The sequence below is a fragment of the Biomphalaria glabrata genome, chromosome 3 (genome assembly GCF_947242115.1).
Source record: "Biomphalaria glabrata chromosome 3, xgBioGlab47.1, whole genome shotgun sequence".
Lineage (NCBI taxonomy): Eukaryota > Metazoa > Mollusca > Gastropoda > Planorbidae > Biomphalaria > Biomphalaria glabrata.
In genome coordinates, this window is record NC_074713.1 from 18,396,123 (window position 1) to 18,406,177 (window position 10,055).

The window sequence follows — 10,055 nt, forward strand, 5'->3', positions numbered from 1 at the left end:
ATCTCTCTTCCTCTCTCTCTCTCTTTAACTCCAGTTTTGCTTGGTCTATGTCTGTCTATCTCTCTTCCTCTCTCTCTCTCTCTTTAACTCCAGTTTTGCTTGGTCTATGTCTGTCTATCTCTCTTCCTCTCTCTCTCTCTTTAACTCCAGTTTTGCTTGGTCTATGTCTGTCTATCTCTCTTCCTCTCTCTCTCTCTTTAACTCCAGTTTTGCTTGGTCTATGTCTGTCTATCTCTCTTCCTCTCTCTCTCTCTTTAACTCCAGTTTTGCTTGGTCTATGTCTGTCTATCTCTCTTCCTCTCTCTCTCTCTTTAACTCCAGTTTTGCTTGGTCTATGTCTGTCTATCTCTCTTCCTCTCTCTCTCTCTCTCTTTAACTCCAGTTTTGCTTGGTCTATGTCTGTCTATCTCTCTTCCTCTCTCTCTCTCTTTAACTCCAGTTTTGCTTGGTCTATGTCTGTCTATCTCTATTCCTCTCTCTCTCTCTCTTTAACTCCAGTTTTGCTTGGTCTATGTCTGTCTATCTCTCTTCCTCTCTCTCTCTCTCTTTAACTCCAGTTTTGCTTGGTCTATGTCTGTCTATCTCTCTTCCTCTCTCTCTCTCTCTTTAACTCCAGTTTTGCTTGGTCTATGTCTGTCTATCTCTCTTCCTCTCTCTCTCTCTTTAACTCCAGTTTTGCTTGGTCTATGTCTGTCTATCTCTCTTCCTCTCTCTCTCTCTCTTTAACTCCAGTTTTGCTTGGTCTATGTCTGTCTATCTCTCTTCCTCTCTCTCTCTCTTTAACTCCAGTTTTGCTTGGTCTATGTCTGTCTATCTCTCTTCCTCTCTCTCTCTCTCTTTAACTCCAGTTTTGCTTGGTCTATGTCTGTCTATCTCTCTTCCTCTCTCTCTCTCTTTAACTCCAGTTTTGCTTGGTCTATGTCTGTCTATCTCTCTTCCTCTCTCTCTCTCTTTAACTCCAGTTTTGCTTGGTCTATGTCTGTCTATCTCTCTTCCTCTCTCTCTCTCTTTAACTCCAGTTTTGCTTGGTCTATGTCTTTCTATCTCTCTTCCTCTCTCTCTCTCTTTAACTCCAGTTTTGCTTGGTCTATGTCTGTCTATCTCTCTTCCTCTCTCTCTCTCTCTCTCTCTCTCTTTAACTCCAGTTTTGCTTGGTCTATGTCTGTCTATCTCTCTTCCTCTCTCTCTCTCTCTCTCTCTCTCTCTTTAACTCCAGTTTTGCTTGGTCTATGTCTGTCTATCTCTCTTTCTCTCTCTCTCTCTTTAACTCCAGTTTTGCTTGGTCTATGTCTGTCTATCTCTCTTCCTCTCTCTCTCTCTTTAACTCCAGTTTTGCTTGGTCTATGTCTGTCTATCTCTCTTCCTCTCTCTCTCTCTTTAACTCCAGTTTTGCTTGGTCTATGTCTGTCTATCTCTCTTCCTCTCTCTCTCTCTTTAACTCCAGTTTTGCTTGGTCTATGTCTGTCTATCTCTCTTCCTCTCTCTCTCTCTTTAACTCCAGTTTTGCTTGGTCTATGTCTGTCTATCTCTCTTCCTTTCTCTCTCTCTTTAACTCCAGTTTTGCTTGGTCTATGTCTGTCTATCTCTCTTCCTCTCTCTCTCTCTTTAACTCCAGTTTTGCTTGGTCTATGTCTGTCTATCTCTCTTCCTCTCTCTCTCTCTCTCTCTCTCTCTCTTTAACTCCAGTTTTGCTTGGTCTATGTCTGTCTATCTCTCTTCCTCTCTCTCTCTCTCTCTCTCTTTAACTCCAGTTTTGCTTGGTCTATGTCTGTCTATCTCTCTTCCTCTCTCTCTCTCTTTAACTCCAGTTTTGCTTGGTCTATGTCTGTCTATCTCTCTTCCTCTCTCTCTCTCTCTCTCTCTCTTTAACTCCAGTTTTGCTTGGTCTATGTCTGTCTATCTCTCTTCCTCTCTCTCTCTCTCTCTCTCTCTTTAACTCCAGTTTTGCTTGGTCTATGTCTGTCTATCTCTCTTCCTCTCTCTCTCTCTTTAACTCCAGTTTTGCTTGGTCTATGTCTGTCTATCTCTCTTCCTCTCTCTCTCTCTTTAACTCCAGTTTTGCTTGGTCTATGTCTGTCTATCTCTCTTCCTCTCTCTCTCTCTTTAACTCCAGTTTTGCTTGGTCTATGTCTGTCTATCTCTCTTCCTCTCTCTCTCTCTTTAACTCCAGTTTTGCTTGGTCTATGTCTGTCTATCTCTCTTCCTCTCTCTCTCTCTTTAACTCCAGTTTTGCTTGGTCTATGTCTGTCTATCTCTCTCTCTTGTTTCTCAATATTTTGTTTTCGCCTTGTTACAAAGAACCCAAACAAACTTTGAACGTACAGGCTAAGTACGGGAGTGAACACGGCTCCCAGCGTTGTTGTTTTGGTTTTAACTGACCTCGTTTTGAAACGAAACTGCGAACTCCAGTTACAATCTCTGGGATCAATCAATGTAGCTGTACATTTCAAAACATGGACGTTTAAAGAAGATGTATCAACAAAACAAAACATTAGCTTGAGTAACGTGAGCTGGGACTTGGACAAGTCAATCATTTCTGCTGAAACAAAAATGAAAAGGTGTAATCAAGAGAGAGAGAGAGAGAGAGAGAGAGGGGGTGAGGAGAGTTTGAGCTACCCAAAAAGAGAGTAATAAAGAATAAGAGAAAGTTCAAGAGAGTTAGAAAGAAAGAGAGAAAGAAATAGAGAATTTTTAAAAAGAGAGAGAATAGTGAGATGGAGAAAGAGAGAGAGAGAGAAGACTAAGACACTCAACTCGAAGATTTTCTCTTTCTATCTTCCTAAACCTTTTTTTTTTTTCTGCAAACAGTGACAACACAATAAAAATAACCGTTATTAAATAGTAGACTGGGGAGTAGTCTCCCTTAGGTTGTAGGTATGTCCAGCTGATGATTTATAGAGTGAAGTCCTTCTGTCATTGTAGCTAGTATCATTAATGGACTTACTCAAACCATTCAGCTAACAGCATATAGGGATCTTGGGTTCTTGATTATGTTCTCATTTTGATTGTTTACAAATGGAACACATTATTGTTTACAAATGGAACACATTATTAAGTCCTTCATGTTTACTTTCGTTTATAACATTCCTTTTATTAACGTACACATAAAAACGGGGACGGGAAAAGATTTTTTTTATTTTTGAAACAAATGTGTTTTTTCTTTTCTCTCCATTGGCAAGAAGATTTCCAAATGTTGCAACATCAAGTTTTGAAGTTTCTGGTTGAAAGTGTTTGCAAAGAGTCGATGCAAAACTTTGTGACACGACCAGCTTAATTCTCAAAGGAGCAACTGAGTCGTCAATATTAAATTTCAGTCGTTATGGACTCTTGACCACTTAAGTCCTCCCACCTTCAATAGCCCCTTTTTGTTACCATCTCTTTCAGTTTGAACACACTCTTTTCTGTCTCTTTTTTTTACTTGCTCTCTTTTTCTCTTTCACCTGTTTCTCTTTTCAACACTTTCTTTTAGCTCTGTTTAACTGTAATTTTACTCACGCCATGTTTCTTTACTTCACATCTCTTACATTCTCTCTTTTTACGCCGCCCCCCCCCCTGCCCTCCTCAGTTCTATTAGACTTTCTCACACACCCAGAGGTCTCTCTTTCGGTCCATAAAGTCATTAAATGTCTGTTACACTTTTGTTGTAGACTGTGTCCTATCTTCTGAGACATGTCACTGCATTGTTATCACCTGGAGTCTGTTGCCCCATGACGCCCTTCCTTAACACAATGTGACAACTCTGCCACCCTCCTCCACGTACCTCTCACGACTGGCACCCTGCGTCGACTAGCCTTAATGCCTTAATGTCTATTGTATGTCAACCTTTTAAGTCCACCAAACTGCAAATAGTTGTGAGGTACACGAATAGAGAGAGAGAGAGAGAGAGAGAGAGAGAGAGAGAGAGAGAGAGAGAGAGAGAGAGAGAGAGAGAGAAGAGAGACGGGGAGAGAGAGAGAGAGAGCGAGAGCAGGGTAGGGGAGGCTACGACCCAGAAAAAATTGGTTCGGGGCGGAAAGGAGCCGAGATTTAAACACCTGTGATCGGCGTAGCCCACCTGGACCTGGAACACTTCAAACAACTGAAGGAACAGAATCGTCCCCCTCCCCCCAGTGATTTATGTACCAGGACCAGGGCGATAGAATTCACTCCCCATTCGCTCAGCCTTCCACGATTTGTCAATACTAAATCTTCAAGGGTTCTCCAAATCTTACGATGTTGTCCCTTGTTCTGAAAAAAAAAAAGACGCTTCATAAGATAGGCGGGTTGATATGGAGAGTTGCTAAAACTTACTGCGAATTTTAAATCAAACAAAAAGTTTGTTAAGAGTTCGAGCTTAGATAGCGGATTGGTGTAGTTTAAAAGTACAAGTAGGCTACTGAACTTTCAAATCGACTCTAATTGATCGTCATTTTGATGGCATTTCTGAATCAACTTAAGAAAGTAAAAGAATGGAATTAACCTACACGTAATGTTCAGTCTCAAAACATATTTATGTGAACACATCTATTTCTAGGGTGACCGGTCACTTCATCCCCCGGTCATTTCATCCCCAATTAAATATTTTTCTTTTTTCAAGGTGTGTTGGAAGTACGACCATGTTTCACTTTATTTGATTGTTCAATCTTTCTTGAAATTAGGCACGTCATTTTTAGCCTTGAAATAAGGTTGTTGTTTTTTTTTTTATCTAATAAAGGCTGACTTCACCCATATCAGGATGACAGTTTTTTTTTTTTACATAACCTCTATATTTATACATGTTAAATTATTATAGTCTATAATGGCATTTAATTTTAATTTTATTATATGTTACACTTTTTGTCATTTAAATTTAAAAAAAAACGAATATATTAAATATTGTATTTCATTATTTTTACAATTACTATTTGTTAGATAAAATGATAAGATGATGAAAATAACAGGGGATGAAATGACCGTGGGATGAAATGACCGGTGGATGAAATGACCAGGGGATGAAGTGACCGGAGATGAAGTGACTGGGGATGAAATGACCGGGGATGAAATGATCGGGATGAAATGACCGGAAACCCTTTCTAGAGTCTATATTTGCCTTGAAAGAGACCATTTCTTTAGAAAAAAAGTTTATTCACTTCGGTTCAATGTCAGTTTATTGTCTCTTTTGACGAATTAAAAATTGCTCTCAACAGGACGAGGTTTTAAATAGGGAAGACTGGGCAGAAACTTAGGAATAAAACATCAAGCAAAAGTCAGTAAGAGTTACAGCTATTTGTAGTGCAGCTACGAGCCTTTCGTTCCGAGTATTTTTTTTACTCACAATGTTTAGATCTATAAGAGAATATAGTGAACTAGTCGACCGGCGGCGTAGCATACGCCACTTTTTAACAAGGCCGGCCTTTGGCCACTTTGGCCTTTTGAGACCGCACTTTCATGGGCCCCACGCTAATCCTAAGTATAAATTATTAAATTAACCCATTTTATAACTTATAACAGATTTCTTGCGCCGCCTAATTTACCAGGAGCTCCTGGAAATTTCCTGAAAATGCAAAATATACGAAAACGTCCTGGAAATCTCCTGAAATTATTAAAATCTTTTGAAAACTCATACAAATCTCCTGAAATATAGACAAAATTGTCATTTGGGGTGTCATTCAATATGGAAAACGCCAATTCTACGCGCGATAAAAAAAAAGACGGCATTGTACAATACCCGTACTTGTGGAATGTGGTGATAGAAGCTTCTCGCGCTTCAAACTAATGAAGAATTACTTGTAGTCAACAATTCTCGTAGATATATTGAAACATTTGGTAATTCTTGCTACTGGGCGTGATCTATGTAGGAAATAAAATTTTTATGATATAATGTATGACTTCGCTACACACAAGGCTCGTAAGGTAATTCTGTATATTGCCAAGAAAAAATAAATGCAAAGACGAATTTATTTTCTAATACAAACTCTTAATTTTCACATATTATCCGTATCCTACCCAAACTGAGCCCTGTGCAGTCCGTTTTGCATAGGGCCCCACAATGGTAAGTCCGCCCTGCTATTTGGTTACGGGGGAATACTACTTGTTCTCCCCCCTCTTTTTTTTTCACTGCCAACGTTACGTGGGGTAACTCTAGTCCGACATGCAGAAAAAAAAAAAGAGTGATCTTTCCCTGACTTCTTGATGGTGTTGGGAATGGTTGAGCCATGAAGAGAATTATAAATATAGATTAAGAGCAGCTTGTTTCGTGTTCATAAAGAATTTAAACCAGTTTGTTAAAGTCAATACGTGTACAAACTAAGCCGATGGTAACTTCATTAAATATAATATAAAAAGAAAAATTATTCTAAGAATCTTGAAATTAATAGAGATTTTCATATGTCAGGAAAAAACTATAAATAACTAGCATTTTGGTGCATCCGGTGTAGGAAACAAAGGAAGCTTTTGAAAAGTAATTTTTATTTGTTAAAGGTCTGTAATAATTTGTGTGCAGAATCAACTTTTCAATGGTCTGTCGTTTGTAGCTCATTTTTAATTTTTTTGTTATTTAGTTGGCAACTTTGAATTTTAAATTTGCGTCCTTGACATTGTTTAGTTTATCGTCAACATCCCACAAATCGTCAATTGTTGTCGAAAGGCATAAAACAAATATTAAAACTAGCTTGTATTTAAAAAAAAAGATAGGTTTTTAATGAATCCATTGTACTGCTAATGTAAACTAAATAATTAATTTGGACAATGGGGGGGGGGGGGGTAACAAAAGTAGTTAAAGATGGTGGTTTTATATGGTCTTAAAAGCATTGCAAGGATTTCGTTTTATAGGTCATTAAACACCTTGAAAGGATATGAAGCCAGATGTATTAAATGACACTCTAAGTGTCAGGCTGGTATTGCGTGGGTGTTGTCATTGTGGCATGTCTAGACCCGTATAGCTAGTGAACTTAAACAACCCAGCGTGATCACGTGATCAGTTGAATAGAATTCACGGAACGCAAATCCAATTTTAATATTAAATAATTGAATTGCATAAACAGGCTCAAAATAAAGATTCCAGTATGTGACGGTGGAGTTGGGTGGTGAGTCCGTGTTTTTAACTCTCATGTATACTGACCTAACATCCGGGCGTAGCAAGGGATATTTCAACTGGTGAAGAACCGACAGATATTCTCTTGAAAAATTTGAATTTCTAAGTAACCCAATTTAAAATAATGGCGTTTATACGTTTATACGCTCTTTTTCTCTTTCCTTCTCTCTCTCTTTTTCTCTTTCTGTAACGCATATTTTTGTTATTGTTTTCATCTCGCGCATCGTTATAATCCATACAACAGTTTAAGAGATCTCTTGATCAATAAGTGATACTTTTTCATATATATATATAGTAGATTTTCAATCGAAATACAATTAATATCTATGATAACTTTAACAAATTCACACACACACTCAAGCAAACATAAATAACACATTACTTTTACGAGAATTTGTAGGTGACCTAGTGACCCAATGACCCTACAAACTGGCATGCACAACTTCTTTTTTTTTAAATAATTTTAAACGAACTCATTAAATCAAGTAGAAGAGCACGTGGAGAGTTGTCTCAGACAATAGTCCTACCTTTGTCTCCCCTTCTTGGCCACTATTTGGTATGTTGCAGGCCCAAAGAACTTTGGCTTTACAGGTGTCTTGTCAATAGATTCGTGTTGACTTATCAAGTTGACTTTTAACAGCTGTTGACCAGACGATTGATGGTCTCAGCTGTTGACCAGACGGTTAATGGCCTCAGCTGTTGACCAGACGCTTGATGGCCTCAGCTGTAGCTCAGACGTCTGGTGGACTTAGCTTTTAACCATACCACATCTGATAACTATCAATGCTGAATCGTTGATATGGCCTGACATGTTCAACAGACTTTATACTCTTAATTGTTGAACCAACTGTAAATGTTGAATCAACTTTGATGACCTCAAATGGTGAATCAACTGTAAATGTTAAATCAACTAAGATGGCCTCAAATAGTGAATCAACTGTAAATGTTGAATCAACTTTGATGGCCTCAAATGGTGAATCAACTGTAAATGTTGAATTAACTTTGATGGCCTCAAATGGTGAATCAACTGTAAATGTTGAATCAACTTTGATGGCCTCAAATGGTGAACACATTTTGATGGCCTTAGAGTCTCTCAAATATTGGACGAAATTGAAAAGCCTTACGTGCTGTCTAGGAGATTGATGTTCACAGCTGCTGACCAGAAGGTGAAACACACACACAGCATATAGTGTTCGTGTTATAGCGAGACCAGTCGTTGTAGTAGGCCTCAATACTCAGCCCTGATATGCAACGTCGTAACTCGTGGGCAGCGGAGACCAATAGCTGGTTGCCACGACTTACAGACCTGACATGTAGGTCTATACAGATAAATGACCTCATCTGGTCTGCGTATTTGCTGATGCACAAGCAAGGCGAGGGATGGGAAGGGGGGGGGGGACTCTCGTGCAGATGGCGGATGAAATAATCCAGTGTCAAGAGACTCTAAAAACCAATCGGTATGTGCCCGACACAATCGCACCCATGCACCTGGTGAAATAAGTCATTGAAATGAACCGGTTAATATGTTTGCGGACAACGCGATTAAACTGCGACTTCTTTGTCTTGTTCAATTTCGCTACTTGTCAGTTTGTTTAATAGAAGACTACAATAAATTATTTTACCTCTCCCCCCCCCTCACCGCCCTCTGTTTAAGCACAAAATTTATAACTTATTGTTAAAACACTGTTTTTACTCTCTATACGGTACACACACCCTCAACCGCCCCACAAGAAGAATGGGGGGGGGGGGGGCGGGGAAACCTGTAAAGAACAAAACGGTGTCTAAAAATTCTTCTTTTTATGTTTTCTACATTTCATTTCATGTTGGTTAGGTCCTGACACCTGTGCACCACACATTATAACACCCGTTGTCTCGTGCTTGAGGAAATTAAACCAGGAGACCTACAAAGTCAACTGTTGGTAATAGTTTTGTTACACGGCGTAGTGATTTATTATTTCATACATGTAATCTGATTATTTAGGTCAGTGTAACTTTTATTGGAGCTCTCTCTCTCTCTCTCTCTCTCTCTCTCTCTCTCTCTCTCCCTCTTTATTCTCCTCGCTCTAACATTCTTTTTTTCTCTTTTGCTTTCTCTCTTTCTCTCCCAAGCCCGCCCAGTATTTCTCAAACTTTTACCTACCCCCTAAATGAAAAAAAAAATTCATTCGCCCCCTCCCTTTCTTTTTAATTAGTTAATGAGGAGCGTTGTAAACTCACACAGTGGAGAGTTTTAAGAGTATAATGAACATAAAAAGAAATTTAAAGACTATAATTACAGAACAACGGAACGTATGTTTAAAACGCAAATTGAATGTTGAAATCATAGACATATATATATATTATATCTAGACCGGAAATCGGAAACTACTTCTTATCGCGATTGATCGTTTCACAGACCTATATACATAGATTTTTATGTACGTAACTCTTTTTCAGGCTGTAAGGAAAGTCGCCCTAATCAATCTTTTCTGCCTTAGAAAAGAAATGATCTTTAGTTTTCAAAGTTTTGAAATAATGCAAAATTATTTCTCGGATTTTCTTTAGAATGGGCTATTATTCAAAGAACTATATATTCACGCAATATATGAAACAAAGCCATTTCCTGTTAGTTTCCATTGAGATAATGTTTCAAAAATCCTAGATCGAAATAATTCATGTCTGTTGATTTTAATCATCTTATGTACATTTAAATAGATTGATTACCTAGATCTTTTTAGATTATGTATCTCAAAATTGCAAAATAACAATTATGAGACGAGAGTACTCTTATTTTTGATGTTCAATTACTAGATCTAGATCTAAAAATGAAATTATATGTTACATAGGTTAGGGTTGAAAAAAAGACTTTACTTCTTTGAACTACTTTACAAAACAACGCTTTGTTTCAACATTTTTATTTATTTTTTTTTAAATATTTGTGTAGCGTTAAAAGATCTCCATGTCTTATGGACATCAATCGTTGCGCACTGAGTATGCTTTAAGCATGGAAAAAAAAAAGCGATTC

The 10,055-nt window shown here is 38.1% G+C and overlaps 1 protein-coding gene across 5 annotated transcripts in view; it reads left to right on the plus strand.

The window, feature by feature from the left end:
- Positions 1-10,055, plus strand: part of LOC106057090 (SPARC-related modular calcium-binding protein 1-like) — an 82,278-nt gene that overhangs the window by 20,083 nt on the left and 52,140 nt on the right. The window lies entirely within an intron of this gene.